The sequence below is a fragment of the Neomonachus schauinslandi genome, chromosome 12, assembly GCF_002201575.2.
Source record: "Neomonachus schauinslandi chromosome 12, ASM220157v2, whole genome shotgun sequence".
NCBI lineage: Eukaryota > Metazoa > Chordata > Mammalia > Carnivora > Phocidae > Neomonachus > Neomonachus schauinslandi.
Window position 1 is genome coordinate 97821521 of NC_058414.1, and position 24184 is coordinate 97845704.

Sequence of the window (24184 nt, forward strand, 5' to 3'; positions counted from 1 at the left end):
ATATTCATTGCCAGGAGGGCAAGTGAGGTGTATGTCATCACTGCCACTTGAACCTTTTGGCTGTGGGCATGTGTTAGGCCTTGTGGTGGACATGCAGGTTACATGGACACAAACAAAAAATGGAAGAGTCCGTGATGATAAATAAGACTTTCAGACTCAAACCAACAGGGCACTTCAGCCTGCGGTAATAACTGAATAATTAGGTCACACTGAGGAAGACTGTTTTCTAGACAGAGGCAACATTTTAAGACCATTCACAGTTAAGCACAAAGGAATGTTTCTGTTCTCAGTCACTTTTTAACAAAAATCCTTTAAAAAGTAGTAAAAGATTTCTCAGACTTTTAAGGGAGTCTACTGAGAACAGTTTAACGCTCTCCTGAAAATGTATCTTCAACATTAAAATGATCACTCGCTGTATTCCTTGGTAGAGTAGAGCTGCAAAAGGTACATAGCGGAGGTACAACAGATCCTGATTTGGGTCCTAAGGTAGGGTTTCTTGAAAAGTCCACATCATGATCTTCAATTTTAGTCTTCTTTTTTTTTTTTTTTTTTTAGTCTTTCAGTCTTGTCAGCAAGCCTCTTTGCTAATTCCAAGAACTCCAGTGTGAAGAAATGTATGTACAAGTTCACCTGGTTACCAGGTTGGAATCAGTGGCTGAATTCAGCATGAATCAGCGGCTTAATTAGTTACTGCAATGGAACAGTGCCGTCCACTCTAGTCACCGGTTCTCAGAGTTCAGTCCCCACAACCTTCACTGTTGTCTGTCACAGTACTTGTCAGCATCTATCTCTTCTTCCCATTTGCAAACTAAAATTACAAAGGAGGTATAAATGAGAAATGTTCTGTATCATTTCAAAAATTTGTTTAGATGTTTTGACAACTCCTCACTGTATGAGGGATTTCACAACATCATCAGCTCGAACAGAACACATAGCTATACTTCTGTCTCTAAAAATTGTCTTACTTTTGCCTCTGAACAGAATGCCAGATACATTAAAATTGTAATGCTCTAATGTTGAGATTGAGTAGCCTGTATAATGGCTTTCTGACGGATCACATTTGTTATTCTTGATTATTTTGCTGAGACTTTGTTTTCCATTGATTTCAGGCATGTTGGTAATTGCTCATTGAAACATTTTTAGAATGGGCTGCTTTAAAATCTTTTCCAGATCATTCTAACATCTCTGCCACCTGAGTGTTGCCGTCTGTTGATTTTCTTTTTTTTCATTCAGTTTGAGATCTTCCTGGGTCTTGGTATGATGAGTAATTTTTGATTGAAATGTAGACATTTGGGGTGCTATGTCATGGGACTAGGGATTTGCTGCTATCATCTCCTCTCTTATTTTCCTTTTCCTCCTCCACCTACCGCCGCTCTATGCTGACATTAAAGTAGGACCAGAAAAAAATAAAAAGTTGGCTACAAATGGAGCATTGTACTTCATGTGTCACATTTAAATTCTCCAGGAAGAAACGGCTTGTCATTAAAGTGCCTTTATGAGCCACAGATGGTGGTGAGGCTGAGACACCTCGCCTTTTCCTTCTATTCGTTGTCCACTAATGTCACTTATTTTCTGAAGTACCTGAGCAGCGCCTCCACTTTCCAGAACTGTCATTCTCCATTCATATTCAGTCATAACTCACTAGAGAAGATTATTTGGGGAGGAAAGCTAGTCTGCATTAGGAACCACCAAAGTACTATTTTGAAAGAAATGCGGGTTTATTGACTTCAACTGTAGGCTTCATTCAAAAACATTGCTAGAACTGTTACTAAGGAACTGTCTTCAAGGGCCTATTTTAAAGCATAGAGACAACTCATTTGTACAGTAGCAGAAAATAATGTGCTTGAAATCCTTAACAATAGCTTGTTTTCTTGAGTAGCTTAACCACTGCTTTTAAAATCCTGTTTATTTATTCTCTTAGCAAATTTCATGTAAATCTCAACTCAATCCTCCTCTGAATTTTTACAAATTCTAAAGTAGTGGAATGCAAATTAGAAGCTTGAGTATATGTGAGACTTCCCCTTAAAGAGTATTAATTAGTCTACTTTGCACTGTGAACACTAGGATCTGATTTGGCACAATTGTTCCATGATCTGAAATCTAACGTGATTTTTTTCTGGATGAGTCTTTTGCCATAAAGTTTAACAGGCTCTACTAGCTATTGGTTTGAGTTGGTGATCTATAAATACTAGCTTTCACTCTTTGAATATTTCTTTCTTTTTCTTTTTTATGGTTAATTCAGACTTTCATTGATTAAGCATCTAGTTGTACAAAGTGTTTCCAGATACCAGTGGCTCAAAACACTGGACCCTACACGTTTTACCATGATATTATTGAACACGTTTAGGCTTAGAAGTGATTGAGAGTTGCAAAGTTATAGTAATACTATTATAAGACCATAAGTCTAGGGCGCCTGGGTGGCTCAGATGGTTAAGCGTCTGCCTTCGGCTCAGGTCATGATCCCAGGGTCCTGGGATCGAGTCCCACATCGGGCTCCCGGCTCGGCGGGGAGCCTGCTTCTCCCTCTGACCCTCTCCCCTCTCATGCTGTTTCTCTCTCGCTCGCTCTCTAAAAAATAAAAAATAAAATTAAAAAAAAAAAAAAAAAAAAGACCATAAGTCTAAGAAACTACTTTCAGAAAACCTAAGACAGTCTTGGAGAAGAATTGGCTCACTGTTTTGCAAATGGCAGTTGAAATTTGGAGGACAATTCAAACTCAGAGCAAATGGAAAATCAAAGGTAGTTTTAGATCCATTGCACACACTGCAAAAGGTTTATGTGTTGATAACTTGTATCCCTACCCCCAGATCAATTTGGCGATTTTCCCAGCTAATTCTTACACTTCCGATTCATAAAATACGAATGTGCTTCCTCTTACTGAGGGAAAGTGGAATATGAGTGAAGAAGAGTTGCCCCTATTTTGCCTTGAAACCTAACAGGATAAATTACATGTGCAGTGAAATAGTAAATGGATTGAAGATGAAGATTGCTTGTTTTTTTTTTTTTAAAGATTTTATTTATTTATTTGAGAGAGAGAGAATGAGAGACAGAGAGCACGAGAGGGAAGGGGATCAGAGGGAGAAGCAGACCCCCTGCTGAGCGGGGAGCCCGATGTGGGACTCGATCCCGGGACTCCAGGATCATGACCTGAGCTGAAGGCAGTCGCTTAACCAACTGAGCCACCCAGGTGCCCGAAGATTGCTTGTTTTTTTGAAAGCAGAAGGGGTAGTGTATTTTTTGAACTTTATAAGGATTTAGTTGATAATTCATCATACCACTCTGCACTTTCAGTGCTAAACCAATGGAAAAAGAGACACAGGGGTCAGATAGAAATCAAAACATCAGTTTAGATTGTGTTTCTCTAGGAAGAAAGCCCCTTAAAGCCCTGCTTTTTAATAAGACACATAAAGCGATCACAGCACCAACTGCATACCCTCATCATTTAGGAAATAGAAAACTGCCCGGCTGTTTCTGTGTTGTTAGTTCTCGGGACCGTCTTGACAGGTACCGCCGTGCAGTCCACACGGTAGCTGCTAGCCACATGCTGTCACTGTTGAGTACTCAAAATGTGCTTCTTGTGACAGAGGAATGAGGTTTTTATTTTAATTAATTTAAATTTAAAAATTGATACTCTGGGGGTGCCTGGGTGGCTCAGTTGGTTGGACATCTCACTCTTGGTTTTGGCTCAGGTCATGATCTCGGGGTCCTGGGATCGAGCCCCAGGGTCAGGATCCACACTCAGCGCAAGTCTGCTTGAGATTCTCTCTTTTCCTCTCCCTCTGCCTCTCCCCCTTCTCGTACTCGCTTGCTCCTTCTCTCTCTCTCTCTCGCTCTCTAAAATAAATAAATAAATCTTTAAAAATAAAATAAAATAAATAAATAAATAATAAAAATTTATACTCCATTCACTTATTGGAAGACTTTTAGGTCTATTTGAAACCACATCTTTTCAACTGTAAACTGTATGGAATCTAAGTATTAACTATTTCCCATTAAAATGAAGGGGCCAAGTTCAGATATGCTCTAAGTATAAAATACATACAAGATTTCAAAGACATAGTCCAAAAAAAGAGAATGTTAAATAGTTCATTAATAATTGTTTACATAGGTTGCATGTTGAAATAGTCCTTTGGGATACATGGGGCCAAATAAAGTATTACAATTCATGTTTTAAAAATTCATCTGTTTCTTTTGGTTTTCGTAATGCGATTACTAGAGAATTTCAGTTTAGGTATGGGGCTCACATCGTATTGCTGTTAAGACACACCCTATTAGAGGGTCATGTGGACAGACTTCCATTCTCCATTGGCAGGTGCAGGTCCTGGTGGAGACTTAAGTGAGTCTGGGGGGGGAAAGAAATGAACTAAGAACAGTGGGAGAAAGAAAAAACCTTCTGGCTTTCAACTGCCCTGGAGGCTGACTGGTCTAGGCCCATTTGTATCCCTACATAGCTTATGAACCTGAACATAAGTGGAAGAAATCCTTCTTCAAAATCTACCATGCTGCCAGATGACTGTTCCTTCCAAAACGGAGGCTTTTAAAGCTCTCATTAGCATCTTTGCTCGCTGCTTCTCCCTAAAGTTGCTTTCTTAAAGCTTTTATTCCCTTTCAGCTTTGATTAACATTAACTATACAAACTGCGATGTAAAAATCTACTTTTACCATCTATTTTTCTATTGCTGCGTGACCTGACCTTCTCTGGAAAGAAAAGTATGAAAAAAGGCAGTATCTGCCAATGCCCAGCCCTCCAAAAATCTTACACTCATAATCTGGTGGAGACAACATAAAATGTTGGGTCTTTGGGTGTTTGAAAAGAAGGTCTGCCCATGTGGGTTTGAACATGTTCCTTTTCTAACAAAGGCCTGGCTCTTTCCACGTGGATTCCGAAGCCGCCCCAGAAGCCAAACTGGCTCCCCAGTCTAAGTTCCCAGGGAGAGGCTCTCCTGGCCTAAGTAAAGAATTGCTTTAGTTGCCCAGTATCCAAACTCTGCTAGATGGTTCGAGGTCCAGGAAACCACCTGAGTGACCAGGATACATGCTTTTTCTTGCCACATCAGGGTGTAACCTGGTCCATTGTTTCATCCTTCAGCTGGCCCACTCTGCTGCCTCCTTGTTTCCCTATGGTTCTCAACCTTGACTTCATGTTGGAATTACCTGAATAACCTTTAAAAAAAAAAAAAAAAGCCAAGGCCTGGGGCTTAGGCCAGATTACCTCCACGAGCATCTCACCTGCTAAGAGGGACCTCTGGTTGGCTAAGAGGGCCAACCAGAGGACTCACTGAATGGTTTAGTCTATTTGTCAGTACTCTTTATCTCGTTAATTCACTTAAAGCCTGCAGCCACAATAAATTTATATAAAGGTAAAGAACGATGTTTCCTATATTTTTTGACATGAACTGAACTGAGTGATTATGTTTCTGCTATAGGGGATTTATTACATTTGTTTCTGTATAAGATCAATATTAATTTTATTTTTGACAATATCTGAGTTTCAGTCTTAAAATGGATCCTTTCTATTATCCTTTAAGGTTAAAAGAGTAGGTATCTAGGGCACCTGGGTGGCTCAGTCGTTAAGCGTCTGCCTTCGGCTCAGGTCATGATCCCAGGGTCCTGGGATCAAGTCCCGCGTCAGGCTCCCTGCTCAGCGGGGAGTCTGCTTCTCCCTCTGCCTCTGCCTGCCACTCTGCCTCTGCCTGCCACTCTGCCTACTTGTGCTCTATCTCTCTGTCAAATAAATAAAAAATCTTTAAAAAAAAAAAGAGTAGGTATCTAAATATCACATTATTTAGATAGCATGTTACACTGCTGTTTGCAAAAGGTTTCAAATGCTATGCACTTAATTTGACAATCTTTCATAGTTCGTGAAGTTAGTCTGAATGTAACTCAGAATTCTCACCGATCGTGTTATCTAAAGAAACCTGGTAGCTATAGAACTAGATTATTGAGCAGAGCTGGTTTTGTAAGATTTGGATTTGCCAGACAACAAATGGCCAAGAACTTGACGTTATGGAAAGGAGCTCTGCTTTCAGTTGATGCCTGATGCTAATTGAGAGCAGGGATGCTAAGGATTGCTGTGGATATTTGCCCTTAACAAGCAAAGCCCACCTCTTATTTTGAAGCTGAAGTTCAGAAATAGAACTCTGACACAATTCCGTAAAACTTTGGTAAAGCAAGACAAAGCACTAGAAAAATTAGGGAATCCCTAACTTGAATGTACATCTCTCATACAAATTACACTTGAGCCCAGCGATTTGCTGTTGCAGGCAGTTATTATACCTGTTATTAACATTTAAGTCACGTGAGTCACCGCAAGGACATGGACAATACTGAATCCCTTCAGAGATGGTACTCTGAGAAATCTTTCCAGTTCCAACTACACAATATGATATTTGAAAACATCAGCTCTGCACTCATTCCTGACCCACATAGGTTGACCTGGACGAGGCATTGTTTTCAAGGACAAAGAATAGACATTAATCAAAATGAAAATACTCCCAACATGGAAAGGAGGGCTTTCTATTGTTAATGCTTTTGTTTTCTTAGAGCAGAAGTGCTCCACTAAGGAAGACACTGGAAATTCTTGATATATTTTTAACAAGTTCCTGGAGGTATAGGTTCAAACTTCCTCATCCCCGGAAACTGTGACTGTGACGTTATTTGGAAATTGCAGATGTAATCAAGTCAAGTTGCGGTCATTCTGAACAGGGTGGCTCTAATCCAGTGACTGGTGTCCTTCAAGAAGAGAGGACACAGACACTCTGGGAGAACACTATGTGAGGACAAAGGCAGAGAGCTAAGTATCATGGCTACAAGACAAAGGAGCACCAAGGATTTCTGGCACTCACCAGGAGGAAGAGGCAAGGAAAGACTCTCCGTTGGAGCCTTCAGACAAAGCACGGCCCTGATGACACCTTGATTTCAGACTTCTAGACTTCAGAATGGAGAACAAATAAACTCCTGTTGTTCTGAGCCACCCAGGCCATGGTCACTAGTTATGGCAACCCTAGCCAACCCCTACACCGCGTTATATCAAATTCTTCTTCTCTCTTCAAAAACCAGATTTCATTCCTGAAGAGAGTACAACACAAAATGGAAATTCACAAATTACTCAGAAGTTTTAGAAGTAGTCCTGGGTTTAGAAATGCTGTAAGATTATTTTTTAAACCATATGTTACCAAGAAGTAGGCAAGTTTCTGCATTAACAATACAGAGCTTTGTAACAATTAGCCATCTGTTTATAACACTGTTAGGGATCGACAGCATCTCAATGGAAGCAGGGAAAACAACAGAAATATTAGATCTGCCAAGTTCTAGTCATTCGTTATCTTACATAGTAATTTGTTGTCTCATGAGATCACTAAAGAGAGAAAGAACCATGCCGTGCTACAAAATAAACTTCGTAAAGCAGGTAGTTTAATAGCAAATTAATGATGTGCTGACAAGCTCAAGAGATGATTAAAAAAAAAAAAGCAGTCACAGTTTCTGCATCGCAGCCAACAATGCAGGTTTGGAAGATTTCTCCTAAGAAGGTAATATTTATTTTCTCCAGGGAGCTATTTGAAAACAGAGGATAAGGTATTCTAAGATGACTTGTCTCAATGCCAATTTAAAAAAATATATATTTCTAGAGTTCGGGTATCATTATCTGCTGTCTTTCTTGATATCATTCTTAATAATGGGCTTCCGTGTGCTAAAGTCTAAACTCTTTCAATCTCAGCTTGATGGCTGGTTTCACTATATTAATAGAATGTGTTAATACAAAGGGGTTTATTATCAAGAATAAAGTAAGTTTAAATAGAAATCGTGAAAAGTAAAAGAAAATAGATGGCAATATTGCCTATAGTATTGGTTATAACATAATTATTCATTAAGATGAACTTCGTTCATTCGACAATAAAGGTTTTTTTGTTAAAGATTTTGTTTATTTATTTGACAGAGAGAAAGACAGCAAGAGAGGGAACACAGGCAGGGGAAGTGGGAGAGGGAGAAGCAGGCTTCCCACCAAGCAGGGAGCCCGATGCAGGACTCGATCCCAGGACCCTGGGATCATGACCTGAGCCAAAGGCAGACACTTAACAACTGAGCCACCCAGGCACCCTGACAATAAAGGTTTTATTTATCTCTCTCTTATATGTAATATATATTATAAACTATACATTTGAATATAATAAATACATATACTAAAATATGTATTCAGGTATATAATATATATAAAACAAATTGGATTTATTTTTAAGTTGCTGTAAGATGGCTTTAATCCTTGAAAACCTTCCATAAGAATATAAGGTTCATATACTCAGCCTGATGAAAACCCTACTTTTGTTATCAGTAGAATCCAACTGTCTTTAAGATGATGACAGAATTTCAAGGGCCACCTTGGGGTAAGAGACAGTGAGTGAGTGACCCGTTATTTTCTTTCTTGTAGATTTCTCTCAGGCAGAGAAGACTGATCACAACTGTTTTCACTAGTCTGTTAATCCAAACTCTTCCTTAATGCCATCCAATTGCTACCCTTATAGGTTCCCTTCTGTGCCAACCAGGCTTCTTCCATTTTTAAGGATTTGCACCTCATCTAATCAAAAAAGCACTCTACTGCAAGAAAGAACTGAATTTTTAATCCCAAGGACAACTAGTTTCTGTCAAAGCAGAGACCACAAATACAGCCTTTTGAACTTAGACCAGTGCCTTTCTAACTCAACAGTGATTACTGAGTCATCAGCCTGTTCTTTCAGCAGATACTTACGCATCTACTTTGTGTGAAGCATTATATTAGAGGTTGTAAAGGATGTGAAGATAAGTAAAGTCCACCCCATACCTATATATGCTTCATAGCATAAAGGGACAGAGAAATAGAGAAATCGTGAATAAATGAATACAAAATAAGATTATAGATGAGAATCCATGGTTGTTCATTTACTTAGGGCATTCAACAAACTCATTGAGTGTCTACCATAGGCCAACTTCATCCTTCATGAAGGCTGATGATACAAACTGAATAAGACTTAGACATCCACCAACCTCAGAGAATTTGCATTTCAAATGGGAGAACAAGACAAAGCATCAAGTACATTTTAACATCATAAGTACAATAAGAGATGAATTCCCAAATACTAAGGGAGGCCATGACTGAGATTGGTAGGTAGCCCAGTCTACAGAAGAAATTTCAAAGAAGTGGCATAAAAATTAAAACATGAAGGATAGGAGTTAGCTAGTAAGGAACTCTGTGGTAATGCAGACATAACCTAATCACCAGTGAGACTGTGTTTCAGCAAATCTCTTCAAGTCAAATTTGGAAATTGGCACCATCCTTTTGGCCTACCCACCATCAGAAAAAAATATTACCTGGCAAACCATGGGAATTCCTGATGCATAGCTGTGATTACTACTGTCGAGGTTTAAAATAAAACTAGGGAAACTTGAAAACAGGAAATTTACCTTGGATGAGAGTTCCATGAAATCAGAATGAATTCTCAACCAAGATTTTCCATGAAAAAAAAAAAGTAGTTACTTTTGACATAGCATGAATCCTCCCTGCCTCATCCTCCTTTGTGATATTTTCAATTTGAGCACCAATTCCAGTAAAGAGTCATTTGTACCAACCGCAACCATACTCCCAGCATTTCCATTTGTTTGGCTTACACTGTATCCAAGATAACTTAATGGCAGCCAGTTAAAGCCACAAATACATTTGCTATTATAATGTGCATCTTTTGTGAACATAATAATGCATGTTGACAACTTGTGATCTGTTACCTTTTCCAGCAGTACAGTTCTTTATTAATTCTGCATGACTAAGGAGAGGAGCTGAGGGGTAGTCTTACATAAGAACTTCCTCGGGATGGAGTAGGTCAGCCTCAAATCTTTATAACTGGAGCTCTCTTCACATCAGCACTCAGCTGGGACCATGAGTCAGTAAAAAAAATTGTTGATTAAGTATCTCTGGGACCACTCTTTAATGAGAGAAAAGATATCTTGTAATGTTTTGATACTGTAAAAAAAAAAATTTTTGCCACTAATGTCAAAGTAAGTGAACTTTAAAAAAAATACACACACACAGTATCACTGTCATTTGGAATATTTCTTAAGCCACCAACTGTATATGGTATAGATACCTCTAGGAATTCATGCTCACAGCATTCATGATGCTAAATAGCCCAATGATAGAAAATGGTTTCCAAAGGTATTATCCAAGAAATTAGCCATTTACAAGAAAGCCTTTCAGTGCATCCACTTTGTTTTCTTAGAAGCTAAAAATTCACGAAAAAATAAAACCTTTCAGCAACTCTTCCTGCTACAGTGATCTTGGAGTAATTTACTATGTAGATGACACAGTGCATTTCTGCTTTGTTGCTGCCTCAGCATGTCATTTTCAAAATGAAAACAAGTCTATTAAAGTGCACATCAATTCTACAAAGTAGGATGAAAATGTATGGTTTGATCATGAAGTCTTGCTTTCAGATTCAGTCCCCAAAACAGTGTAAATTTAGAAGAAAAAAGGTTTGAGAATATGATAAAAGGGGAAATCTTTAGGTTGACAACAATATGTTAAGAGAATGAGAATGAGAATTGAACTGTTGAAAGATCTAAATTTATGCAGACAAAGCAAAAGAGAAATGAATCAAGTCTGGGGGGAAACACATCAGCACATCACAGACCAGGAAAGCAAGTGAAAGAATAAATGGATATTAATTGCAGCTTGGGGGGGGAAAAAAAAGATTAATTTCAAAATAATTAAGGAAAGAAAGTGAAAACATAAACTACACTGTGAAGACCAACTTTTGACCCAGAAGGACATGGAAGTCTCTGAATAATGACTTTAGCTATGATTTTGTTTTTCTGGTTGCTTTGCTGAGGACAGAGACTGCAGAGTGATGGAAAACATACATTGGGGATAATAACTTTGTGCCAAGGCTAAACTGGTTTGACCCATTTTCATAGCAGCTCACAATTTAGCCTAGAGCATTTTACATCTCATCAGTTTACCTACTTAAATTGATCATTGTGACCTTCTTTTATTTTTTAAGTCATCCAATAAATATTTATTCAGCATCTAATGTGTGCTAAGTATTTTGCTAGTACTGAGAGAAGCATAAAAAATAATTCACAATGATCCTGGGATAGGGGCATTACTACTGCCTTTATTTTTTTTTTTTTAAGATTTTATTTATTTGAGAGAGAGAATGAGAGAGAGAGCAACTACTGCCTTTAACACATAGGGAGACTGAGACAAAGCTAAGTTAGATGCCCAAGGTCACAGAGCTAGTAAATGGCAGAATTGGTGTGTTAGTTCGGGTCCTCCAAAGAGCAGATGCCAAGATGAGATTGGATGTGGAAGAGATTTATGAAAGTGTTTGCCTGGGAGCGAAAAGAGGTTGAAGAAACTGGAGGAGTCTGGGAGAGTCTCAGACCATGAAGCAGATCTGACCTTGTGCAGGAAGGAAGGGAGGTTGCAGGGAAATTCCTAGACAGCAGTGTAGTTGTGGGACATTATGGCAAGGACAGGCCTGCCTGTGAGTCCCTGCCAGGCCCAGCATTGGGAAGGCAGGCCCGGGGGGTGCTAGGGTGATGGTGGAGTGATAGGTCACTTATACCCCCTGCATCAGGGGAGCTGAGAAGCCATTTCACTGGTGTCACAGCCAGGACCCCCAACTCCAAAATCTGGTGTGAGAATGGACACGCTCAACTGTTATGCCATAGTGAGCTTTGGACTCGATACACGATCAGAAAATGCAAAGCTTTATATGTGGCTGCCTCTGTTATTATGCATAAATCTTTCCATTCTTGGAGTCCACTTCTGTTTATATCAGAACTAGAACATCCAAAACAAACATTATGCTTTTCTTCCATGAAAATAGGTAGAAATCACCTAGAGTGAAAAATGGAATGTAAGGAGAATGGGTTCCCCATATTCCATTGTGTGTGTGTATAAGTGTGTATCATATTTATATATTATATATGTGTGTGTATCACATTTTCTTTATCCATTCACCCATTGATGGGCATTTAGATTGTTTCCATATCTTGACTATTGTAAATAATGCTGCAATGAACATGGGGTATCTTTTTGAGTTAGTGTTTTTGTTTTCTTCAGATAAATACCCAGAGGTGGGATTGCTGGATCATAGAATAGTTCTATTTTTTATTTTTATTTATTTATTTATTTATTTATTTTTTGAGGAACCTCCGCACTGTTTTCCATAGTGGCTGCACCATTTTACGTTCCCATCAACAGCACACAGGGTTTCCTTTTCCCAACATCCTCACCAACACTAGTTACTTCTTGTCTTTTTGATAATAGCCATTTAAGCGAGAGTAAGGGGTATCTCACTGTGGTTTTGATTTGCATTTCCCTGATTGTTAGTGATGTTGAGCATCTTTTCATGTCTGTTGGCCATCTGTATGTCTTCTTTGGGAAAATGTCTATTTAGATCATCTGCCCATTTTTTAATCAGTCTTGGGTTTTTTGCTATTGAGTTTTATGAGTTCTTTGTTTATTTTGGATATTAACCACTTGTCAGATACATGATTTGCCAATATTTTATCTCATTCACTAGGTTGCCTTTTCATTTTGTTGATGGTTTCCTTTGCTGTGCAGAAGCTTTTTAGTTTGATGTCAACTCACCTGTTTATTTTTGTTTGTGTTGCCTTTGTTTTTGGTGTCAAATCAAAAAAAAATCATCACCAAGACCAACATCAAAGCATTTACCGCCTATGTTTTCTTCTAGCGGTTTTATGGCTTGGGTTCTTATATTCAAGTCTTTAATCCATTTTGAGTTGATATTTGTGTGTGGTGTAAGAGGTCCAGTCCCTTTTTTCCCATGTGGCTGTCCAACTTTCCCAACACCATTTATTGAAGAGACTGTCTTTTCCCCATTGTGTATTCATGGCTCCTTTGTTATAAATTAATTGACCACATATGTGGGGGATTATTTATGGGCTCTTTATTCTGTGCCATTGATCTGTGTGTCTTTTTTCATGTCAATACCATACTGTTTGTATTACTAGAGCTTTTTAATATACCTTGAAATCGGGAAGCATGATACCTTCAGCTGTTCTTTCTCAAGATTACTTTGGCTATTTAGGAGTTCTGTGGTTTTACACAAATTTTAGGATTGTTTGTTCTATTTTTGTGAAAAATACCATTGAACTTTTGATAGGGACTCATTGAATCTGTGGATTGCTTTGGGTATTATGGACATTTTAACAGATTTAATGCTTCCAATCCATGGTTACAAATATCTTTACATTTATTTGTGTCTTTTTCAATTTCTCTTATCAGTGTCTTAGGGTTTTTAGTGTACAGGTCTTTCGCCTCCTAAGTCAGATTTATTCCTAGGTGTTTTATTCTTTTTGATGCAATTGTAAATGGGATTATTTTCTTAATTGCTGTTTCTGATAGTTTGTTATTAGTTTATAGAAATGCAACATATTTTTATATACTGATTTTGTATCCTGCAGCTTTACTGAATTCATTTTTTAGTCCTAACCATTTTTTGGTGGAGTCTTCAGGGCTGTCTATATATATTATCTATGCCTTTATGTTTGTGTCATTTACATTAGGGGAAGAATGTCCATGAGATTAAGCGACTTAGTCTAAAGTCCTGCAGGTGGAGGTGAGGTTTGAGTTAAGGCCACGTTCTTTCTCCTGCACGGTCTTTACACCAGATACTTACGGGGCTTGGGATTTACCAAGTGCTTTTTCAGGTACTCTTGCATTGGAACTGTAATACTAGTTTTCATTTCATAGTCCAGCATTCTGGGACTTAAAGAAGCTTAGTGACAGAAAGCATGTCAGTGCTGTCCACCCCCACCTGCCTCTGACACACTCCCCCCTCTTCGGTCACCCCCACCACAGAGGTTATTGTAACACGTTAAGGACTGCCCACTTAGGGTGCGTACACTTGCCCTCTATGCTCATTCTTCTCCACCCTGGTTTTTCCTCTTTGCTCATCCTGTCTGTATTCTTTTTTTCTTTTCTTTTCTTTTTCTTTTTAGGTAGAGAGAGAGAGAGAGAGTAGAGGGAGGGGCAGAGGGAGAGAGAGAATCTGAAGCAGGCTCCACACTCAGCACGGAGTCCGACGCGGGGCTCAGTCTCACCACCCTGAGATCATGACCTGAACCAAAATCAAGAGTCGGCTGCTTAACTGACCGAGCCACTCAGGCACCCCAACTATCTGTATTCTTGAGTTCATCCCTGCTATATTATTCCTGCAAAGCCTGCGTGTGTCCCTGTTAGCGGTTCCTTGCCTTGAACCTGAGAGAAATCATAGCAGAGTATTTTAGAGATATATTCAGCCAAACCTCCACGGGCTGGCCCCTGTCACATCTGCCTTAGCAATTTTGTCTTGCCCTTCCAAGTTCTGGTGGCCCTTTTTCAGCTCCCAATTTCTTGCTTGGATTGGAGCAACTATCTTGACATGTTTCCCATGTTGTTGTTTTTTTCCTGCATTTTAAAATTCTTTTACTCATATAAATGAAACTGATTTTAAAATCAGCCCAGTCCCTTGGGGAAGAGGTAGTGGCAGAGGCAGGAAGGGACCCCGCTCCTGTTTTGCCCACCCAACCCACTTTCACTATTACAAACGCCACAGAGAAATAGAGAAGAGTCTTCCCACTCTGTGTGTCCTAATTTATTGAAATATTACATAGGGCATTATTTTGGCTCTTTTGTAATTTCTCTGTTTCTGACATTATCATACTGCCGATGACCTGGGTCTTTTGCTTTCTGATATTCACATATCAGATACAACTTTGCAGTTCTTAATGCTTAGCAGCTGATTATATTTTTGCAGCCCACATGCACCAATGGCAAGGAAAATACCGTTTTACATCATTCATTATCAATCAGGAAACTACAGAAATGAATGAGAATACATGTTATTTAATTTATGCTTATGATTTGATGTTTTTATTCTTTTTTTAAATTGTGAAGCACAGGGGTGCCTGGCTGGCTCAGTTGGTAGAGCGTTGATCTTGGGGTTGTAAGCTCAAGCTCCACGTTGGGTGTAGAGATTACTTATAAAATCTTTTTAAAAGATTAAATAAATAAATAAACTGTGAGGCACATTTACCTTTATCTAGAGATCTAAAGATTCACCAATCTGCCCTCAAAGGGTGGAGGACAGGGTTTACGAAGAGCTCTTTCAATAAATAAATGTCATAATGGACTCCTGGAAGGAATTTTGGTGTTCCTGGCTAGGACATTTCTAGTTCGAATTGCTTGTGCAGTTATCTTCACAAAATTATGCAAGAAGAAGAAAAAGTAAATCTTGATTTATTAATTATACTATGAAGGTTTTTATTTATGAATCAGTAAGAATACATTTATTTAATAAATACTCTCTTTTTGGTACAGATCCCCTTCTTAGTTGCATCTCATTACAGAGTCTGATTTGAGGATGATTTTATTCCTCCTAAATAATTCCATTAGGCACCCTTCTCATTTGGAACCCATGCTATAATTATCAGTGGGGAAGAAAGGGAAAGTGAACAAATAATTAAAACACAAGTATGTAGTATATGTTAGCAGATACTGCTTGCATGAAAAAATATTTCATATCTCCTTAGATTTATACACAAACAAAAGTGGAGAAAATAGCCAAGACAGGTGCTGATCAGAGCCTAAATATGAACATTTAATAAAAGTGCTAACAAAAATTTGAATTTGGTGTTAGATTACTGATATTGTTGATCAGGTGTACTTATTAGCATACATAATAAAAGATAACGTCCTAAGTCTATCCTGACAGACAGAAATTTCTGTTCCAAAGTGAGATCTATATTCTTACAATTAGTGACACTGATTGGCCTTCTTACAACTAAGGGACCCTAAGCACAACCTTTGTTAAATAAAAAAAGAGGACGTATCCTTAGCATGCCTTAGGAATTAGCTAAGAAAAATGAAAAGCATAAAGGTCCCCTTTGCTTCAGAATCCTTTCTACTGGATGCTTTGGGTTAATAGACTCAGGGAAGGAACCAAACAAAGTAAACAAACATGCTTAACACAATCTTTTCGACTTCAGCAGCAGGGATAGATTCACATTTTGGGGTGTTTGTGGCATCCGATTCCTCCAGGTGACCTTACCTCCTCCCAAAGCAGATGTAAGTGTTAACAACCAAACTGAGAAAAATCTGCCTTGAAAAGTATGTGTGAGAGTAGGGTGTGGAGGTAAGGAAAACCAAGGGCTGACTTTCACCACAGTACAAATCCTAGTGCATCACTTGGTCGTGTCACTGCAGAGCAAAGAATCAGTCCATGTATTTTATCCATGGTAAACCCAGCTGGACGCCATCCCAGCAACCTCCTGGGGGAGAGCCCGCTGCCCTCTGGTTTCCATTCTCCTTCCGATGTCTTAGTATTCTTCCTTGTCTCCTTCTGCCCTGCTCTCTCAGGTCATTTTTTTTTCTCATTTTCTCTTCTCCGTCTTTCTTTCACTCTCCTTTGGTTTCTCATTTGTCTGCTTTGCTACTGAAATTTACTGTGTATTTGCCTTATTCATGGTCTTGTTTCTCTTATTGCTTATTATTGTCATTGCTGTTGTATAAAGCTTTGTTTCTTTTTCTTAATTTCAAAAGTAGATTCAAAGAGCATTTATATTTATATCTCTCAAAGTCAAAGTGAGTTTTATTTGCAAGTGAACCTCTGTGTGTGTGTGTCCCATAGAGAGGAGGCAAAGTCACTGTCCCCATTATAGAACATGAAGGAGGTTCATCCCTCTTACGTCAGTAACGGCAGATAACGATTAAAGTTGCTAAAATTTGTTACTACCTGCTTTACCCAAACCTTGGAGTTAAACTGTAAAAAAGATATCATGGCATTCCTTCCTTTACCTCCACAACTGTAATGTTTTAAAATAGCAGCTATGAGTGCTGACATTCCCTGGCTTTGCCCTATTCAGTCATGAGGTAAAAGAGTACCTTCTATAAAGCCTGAATGTAGGGCATTTATTATGCATATCCTGTTCAGTTTGCTGATGCCCACCAGCCAAAAACCAACAGGAACACACCAAAGGAAGCTAGGTTTTTGAGCTTGCTGCAGCAGGTGACTGAGCTCACCATGAGGAACCAGGCGTCATCTGAGTAAGAGATGTTTGGGAGCGCACATTACAGGATTTGGTCTGATGGCAGATGATTTGGGGGAGAGTTTAAAGAAGGAAAGATTTGTTTGGATTGGGTGCTGTTGGGAAGCGAACACAATGTGGTGGTTGAGTATCATCAGACTTTTTTCCCAGGAGGCAGGAGGGGGATGCTAGGTGGGTGGGGAGAGGGGCCCGAACTACTCATGTTAGCCAGAAGAGGGAGCTGTTTGTTATTTTTGTGGTCACACAGCCTTCTTTGTACACATTTAGACAAGATGAACACACCTTTTTCTGGTCTTGTTTCATCAAGGTCCTGGAGTGACCCCATTTGATTATTGCTGATATTCTGTGGAGCCCAGCTTTCTCCACAGCCTTGCTGTGACTTACATGCTGCCAGATGTCAGGGCCTTTTTATTTCTCTTTCTTTCTCAAGCCCCAGAATAAATGAGAAACAATCAATCAGTCAGCCCATTGTCTAATAGCCACTATGCCCAGTCCCGAACTAAATGATAGGGACACCATTTGCAGAAGTACTCATTAATAAAACACCAAGGAGAAAAAGTAATATAAAAGAAGATGAAAGAACTAGAAAATACTTCACCAAGATTTGAAACTGAAGTGACTTTAGTTACTTCACTTATCAATCTTACCCCATGAAAGGTTTTAAATAAAAAGTTTTGGTGAAGCGATCAATTTGTTTCATAGCTACAAGAAATGTTACAGTCTAAAAATTAATTTTTATAAATAATCCATTGATTTTTTTTCCTCCTCCTACCTCTGCTGCTCAAGACACGTGGTTATTTGAACAGTTGACAACTTTCTTTTATTCCTAATCACAACTTAGATATACTATACTGTATATGTGTATGATACGTATGCTTAATACTTTTACTCTTTGATGATAATAAATCATTAAAAGAATTTAAATGTGGAAAGAAAAGCCTAAATTGGCAGAATGGTTTGACAGGCTAACACCAGTGTTTGGGGCCTGCTTGAAGATTCCCATTTTACACATTACATTAGAAAATTTGAAGGGGTAACCCTGATAAAGTTTAAGAGGAACCTTGTCTTCACCTGCACTGTTTCCTACACTAAGCTTTCTCCTCACTAGACTTTAATGTGGAGAAATAGAGTTTTGTCGGTGCTGCTTCCAGCTACGAGAGCCATCATGGAAATATCTTTCTCAGTGGAAAGTTGAGGGATTTTCTTTTTCTTTCTGTTTATGAGAAAAAGGTGACATGTGAGGATGTTCTCTTTCAAAGAATAGAATCTCTAAGAAAGAAAGTGTGTTATTTTGTTTTGAGAAAAATGAATCACCTTTAGGTTTAAAAAACCATAGCAAATAAATAATCCTCACATACATCTACTGTTGAGTAAATGAGCAAACTGTGGTATATCCATACGATGGAATACTACTTAGTAATATAAGGGAAACAGATATACGTACATGCCCCACTGTGGATGAGCCTCAAAAACATTATGCTGAGTGAAAGAAGCCAGACACAAAATGTCACATATATAATTCCATTTACATGAAATGTCCAAAAAAGGCCAGTCTGTGGAGACAGAGCAGATCAGTGGTTACCTGGGGCTGGGGGCACGGGTATAGGACAAACGGTCCCAAGGGAATTTTGGTGGGGATGGAAATGTTCAGAAACTGGATTGCTGTGATGGTTACACAGCTCTATAAATTTACTGTGAGTCATTGAACTGTATACTGTGGATGAGTTAATTTTATGACGTATAAATTATAGTTCAATAAGTTATACCTTGATTTAAAAAAAAAAGTCACGGCTCTGAGTACAAAATACATACTTCTGTGCTTTATTTCTCTTTTTATATTTTATGTTTTTAATTTTCCTTAAAATATACATGTGTAGGGCGCCTGGGTGGCTCAGTTGGTTAAGCGACTGCCTTCGGCTCAGGTCATGATCCTGGAGTCCCGGGATCGAGTCCCGCATTGGGCCCTGCTCGGCGGGGAGTCTGCTTCTCCCTCTGACCCTCCTCCCTCTCATGCTCTCTGTCTCTCATTCTCTCTCTCTCAAATAAATAAATAAAATCTTTTAAAAAATAAAATAAATAAAATAAAATATACATGTGTATCTTATACACATATATGTACATAGTAAGGTACATTGCATAAAGTACATTAATCTCACATACATACGTATGTGCCAACCATCCAGATCAAGCTATGAAATATTTCCAGCCTACCAGAGGCTGCATCATGCCCCATCCCATCAATACCCCCAGAGGTAACCACTATTCTAACCTGTATCCCCATGAATTAGTTTTACCTGTTCTCAAAATGCACAAAAACTAAATCATTTAGTGAGTACCGTTTTGTGTCTGTCCCATGTCACTCAACATAATACCTGTGAGATCCATTCAGGCATGAAGTGCTCCTCTTCTTGATTTGTAAAATTTCATTTTATTAATGAGCCTCCCTTTCTTATTGATGACGTTAAAATTGTTTCTAGTTTAGGACTATGAGGAATAAAAAGAAACTATGAAAACTTTTGTACATGCCTTTTTGTGGAGCTTGGATATATACCCAAGAGTGGAATACTTGGGTTCCAGATCATAAATATATTCAGTTTTGGTAGATGCTGCCAGCAGTTTTCCAGAAGGGTGGGTCAGTTTACATTCCTATCAGCAAAGGATGAGAAGTTCAGTTTCCCAACATCCTTACCAACACTCAGGATTGTTAGTATTTTTGATATTATCCATTCTAGTGGAAGTATCTATCTGTGCTTATAATATGCATTTACCTAATGAATACTGAGGTTGAGTACCTTTTAATATGTTTATTGGCCATATGGATATTATCTCTAGTGAAGTGCCTATTTAAGAATTTTGCCCATTTTTTCCCCATTTTTTAAATTGGGTTGTTTTTCTCTTACAGATTTATGGGAGTTTTTAATATATTCTGGATAGGAGTCCTTGCCGAATACATGTACTGAAAATATCCTTTCTTCAACAAATGTTGGAGAGGTTGTGGAGAAAGGGGAACCCTCTTACACTGTTGGTGGGAATGCAAGTTGGTACAGCCACTTTGGAAAACAGGGTGGAGGTGCCTCAAAAAATTAAAAATAGAGCTACCCTATGACCCAGCAATTGCACTCATGGGTATTTACCCCAAAGACACAGATGTGGTGAAAACAGGGCCATATGCACCCCAATGTTCATAGCAGCAATGTCCGCAATAGCCAAACTGTGGAAAGAGCCGAGATGCCCTTCAACAGATGAATGGATAAAGAGGATGTGGTCCATATATACAATGGAATATTACTCAGCCATCAGAAAGGATGAATACCCAACTTTTACATCAACCTGGTTGGGACTGGAGGAGATTATGCTAAGTGAAATGAGTCAAGCAGAGAAAGTCAATTATCATATGGTTTCATTTATTGGTGGAACATAAGGAATAGCATGGAGGTCACTAGGAGAAGGAAGGGAAAAATGAAGGGGGGGGAATTGGAGGGAGAGATGAACCATGAGAGACTATGGACTCTGAGAGACAAATAGGGTTTTAGAGGGGAGGGGGGAGGGGGATTGGTTAGCCCAGTGATGGGTATTAAGGAGGGCACGTACTGCATGGAGCACTGGGTGTTATACGAAAACAATGGATCGTGGATCACCACATCAAAAATGAATGATGTACTGTATGGTGACTAACATAACATAATAAAATTAAAAAATATATATATATATATCTTTTCTTGGTCTGAGACTTGCATGTTTCACTTTTTTAATGTGACTTTTGATAGACAGCAATTCTTAATTTTGAGGAAATGTATCCATTTTTTTATTCTTTTGTTCTTAAAGAAAGATTTATAAATTAGTAAGTTTATAGAGCTGCATACCCATCACCACAATCTGGTTCTTTTTTTTTTTTTTTTTAAAGATTTATTTATTTATTTGAGAGAGAGAGAGGGTGTGAATGGGGGGAAGGGCAGAGAGAAAGGGAGACAAGCAGACTCCCCCACTGAGCAGAGAGCCCGATGTGGGGCTCAATCCCAGGACCCTGAGATCATGACCTAAGCCAAAACCAAGAGCCGGATGCTTAACCGACTGAGCCACCCAGGTGCCCCCCTCCAGTTCTTTTATGATACTCCTTAGAAAATCTGCCCCAAGGTCTATATGAAATAATATGGTAATAAAATTTCTCACCAAAAAATGATCATTCCTGGTGTTTCTTCTTGACACGATAAAAGCTTCTACTTATCCCAAGAATAAATTTTATGCATGCCTCCTTTGTTAACACATATCACACTGCATGATAATCCTTTGCTTATCTATCTGACTGCTCTGCTAGCCCTGAGACATTCTCATATGGTGTCTAAGAGCCTAGACTTCAGAATCAGTCAAATCCCAGCTGTGCCTTTACTGAGCATTTCTGGATCTCAGTGTCTCCACCTGTAAAATGGATAATAATACATGTCTCCCAGGCTGTTTCTTAAAGATATGTGAGATCATGTTTGAATAGTCCCTATAACAGAGCTATGAATGTATAGATTCATTATTATTTTATCTTCAAATCAAGGACATCAAGTTAATTCCTGTCCAGCACCTAACACAGTAGGTATTTGACTCAACCTACCCTCAAGCCAATTGCTCTTGCTAATCATTTATGTTTTTGTCACTTGGTGGTAATTTTATTTTGTAAAAATATCTCTTTATTCCTTGGAAGGAAGTTAATGTTTATTATTTGTCCAAATTTATGGCACTCTTTGGTTCATTTTTTTCTGCAAAACTCTTGTTTATTTTTCTCTTTGGCAAATACTTCTGTAGATCTAGAGAGCAATTTATTGAAGTTTCATGAATTAAACTTAGCCTATTATTATCACTCTGTAGTATTTCCTTATTTCATATGGGAAGAAAAGATCATTGTAGATTCTTTTTTAAGTCACTCTGATTTCACCCTGGGAAGAATACGGCGACGTATATCAAATCATTTTGAGAACGTACACATTATATAGTTTTCTTTTAAGTCTGATGGTGACAGGCCATAATACTACTGTATAAGTTCTTACCAAGCTGAAGCTTCTGGGCTCAGTTTCAATGTTTGATTTAATATTATTCCCACCAGTTTCTTCTGACAGGGCTTAATCAAGATGTTCGTTAATACCTTTGCAAATTGCATTCTGAACAGCTTTACTATCACTGGCGTTTACTCTGTTAAGGTTTTCACAATAGCACACACGCTTGTATTGGTTTATTACTCACCTTAGTGTAACAACCTGGCCTCTCGTTGTTATTGAAGAGACCCTCTCTTTTGTCCTCAGCGCTGGGAAGCAGTAATTTCACAATCCTCGGGCACCGTAATGAGATATCTGGTACATTTCTGAACGTGGTAATTTTTAAGTGCTTTCAGCTTGCAAAGTAGCAAATTGATATACCTGGGGATTTTCAACAGTTCCTCTCCCAGAGTGAATGACACTCCTGGGACGTCGCTTCATGTAAGAAAACAAGGCCTCCACTGTTGGCCAGAGGAGCTGCCATCTGGACTCCAAGTCCTGACAAGGAAAGCATCATCTGCACTGTGCTGGCATTCAGACTAAGGGTTGCAAACCAGCTCTTGCGAGGAGCAAAATGAAGTTGTCAAGAGAGTATTTGCCGTGACTCCACCAGGCGCCATTCAGATATGACAAACTTGCCTTCCTGTTTTTATTAAGGCTTACTAATTCCAGAGAAAGATAGAACTTTTTTTTTTTTTTAAATATGTGCTCATCCAAAGGTCAAAACAATTTTAAGCAAGGACAGGCATGGTCCTGCAATAAAAATGCGGCAATCTAGCTGTGCATAAGTTCATGTAGGGGCTGCGAGAAGTGTTTACCTCTCTGGAAAGGGCACTTTAATCAAAAGACTGATGGCAAGATGAGCTTTGAATTTGTTGTTCTGTTTCTTCTGCATCTGCATGAAATTGTGTCTTTGAAACCATACATTACTGAGACGAGTGATACCGGAGAGAAACACTTGCTCTGAAGTAAACAGGAAAATACAGCAGCAGAATGGAGTGTTTTGCCCACTTTTATAGCCTCTGTGGTGGTCATCCAGGAGGAGGGACCGAGGGCTAGAGATGGGTAGAGATGTTTGGAGGGACATTATCCCCATTGTGACACACAGACCCTGGGGTCTTTCTTAAGTGTGTGTTTCCTTAAGTGGGTAATGACAGTCACTGGAAAAACTAGTGCCTGCTGTCTAAACACAGTGTGAAAAATGAAGTTTAAAAGTATAAAAAGCAGTAGTGATGAGATCCAATTCTCCAGGCTTCCTCTCACAGATGGAACAAAAACCTTTCTCTCCTGCAGGGTTAGCACTTCCTCTGTCTTCTCAGCTCTGAAGAAGAGGGCGTTCTTTAGAAAGCGGTCTGCACTTGCCGGCTATGGGGTTGGACTCCTGCTCTTCTCTAGGGTTCCGTTTGTCCCTGCACAGGCAGGTGGCTGCTCCCAAGCGCCAGGTGCAGAAGGTGGCAGCTCACAAGCAGAAGAAACAGTAGGCAAGGTTTTATCCATGTCCGTCTCCATGAATCACGTAGCATGATGGGTGGGCGGTGGGTTATTAGCGGAGATCCAAAATCCTAAAAGAGGACCAGATTGAGATGGGAGGATCATGATTCTTACTTGCATTTTCACTGGATACCTAATTGGAGTTATCCAAGTGGGGGTGTGAAATAAACAGTTGGACACAGTACGCTTGGATCTCAGAGGAGAGTGCTGGTTTAAATGTACACCCCATTGAGGCATGTGCCCGTTGAAGGCCTGGGTGCGGGTGAGGTTGCACAGAGAGCATGAGGAGAGGGAGCCAGGAAGAAAGGCGTGGAGAACACCCCCATTGAATTGTTGGAGCAAAACCTGTTAAGACCACCCAGAGACAGAAACAGCAACTGGAGGAGGAGGAGATATCTGGACCAGAAGTCAGAACTCATAGGTGTAATGATTGCTTTGAGACAGAGGGTGGCACTGCTGAGCAGAAAAAAATGCTCCTGGGGCATCTGGTAAAGTGAAGTATGCAGGCTGAGCATTGGCTGTAATCGCGTAGGGAAGGAGTGTAGATCTCGGTTTTTTTTTTTTTTTTTTTTTTTTTTTTTTTTTTTTTTTTT

General features: G+C 39.1%; 1 protein-coding gene across 1 annotated transcript in view; it reads left to right on the forward strand.

Annotated features, from left to right (window-relative positions):
* Positions 1 to 24184, forward strand: part of CNTNAP2 (contactin associated protein 2) — a 1342199-nt gene that overhangs the window by 894381 nt on the left and 423634 nt on the right. The gene's annotated exons all lie outside the window — the stretch shown is intronic.